Consider the following 790-nt stretch of genomic DNA (forward strand, 5'->3'; position numbering starts at 1 on the left):
CCCCTCTGGTGTGTATGGTTTAATCATCACGGATACTACACATTGTCTCATGTGTACCAGTTAGTTTGAAAATGACTGTTGAATTCAAAACAATTGCACAACTCTCCCCCATTAACAATATGAGAAAGCCACTTGCCTTAGCCAAAGGCTGAAAAAATGTTCAAGAACTTGCATGGAAATACTGAGTAACTGAAATACATCTTGGTGTAATTAGGAAATTAAAATCTGAGTGCAAAACCTAAGTTCCAACAGTAAACGTACCATAACTTCGTATATAAACTTTGGCACTACGAATATATTACAGCAAATTTACAGTCATGAAGACCTTAAGTGGGTCAAAAAGACATTCATGTGGTTTAAAAGGTACAGAACTTGATGAATCTTTCATCTCTCAATAGAGAAATCAGTTGATGAAGTGGGCCTGTTCCTTCGTTGCGAATGACCAAATGGAGAACACTACAATTAGGGAGGGATGACTGGAATTGCTGAGGCGTCATCCAGGCAAAATGACTCGCACTGGTGGATCCCAATACAGTGCTGAGAATGCTCAAGCTGCATAAATTTTAACTTGGGGGGATGGGAGATAACTCCTAAAAATGGGAGAAAATTAAAAGGATGAATGTGAAAAGGAGGAGAAAAGAATAAAAAAAAAAAAGAAATGAGAACTGAGAAATTGTCCAAAGTACTCAGACAGTGGATCCTTTTCATCTCTACCAGACAGTAGTTATTTAAGATATTAGTAATCTTTGCAGCTTTCAAAACAAAAATATAGATTTTTTACAGCATGGGG

Source organism: Coturnix japonica, chromosome 6, assembly GCF_001577835.2.
Source record: "Coturnix japonica isolate 7356 chromosome 6, Coturnix japonica 2.1, whole genome shotgun sequence".
NCBI classification, from domain to species: domain Eukaryota; kingdom Metazoa; phylum Chordata; class Aves; order Galliformes; family Phasianidae; genus Coturnix; species Coturnix japonica.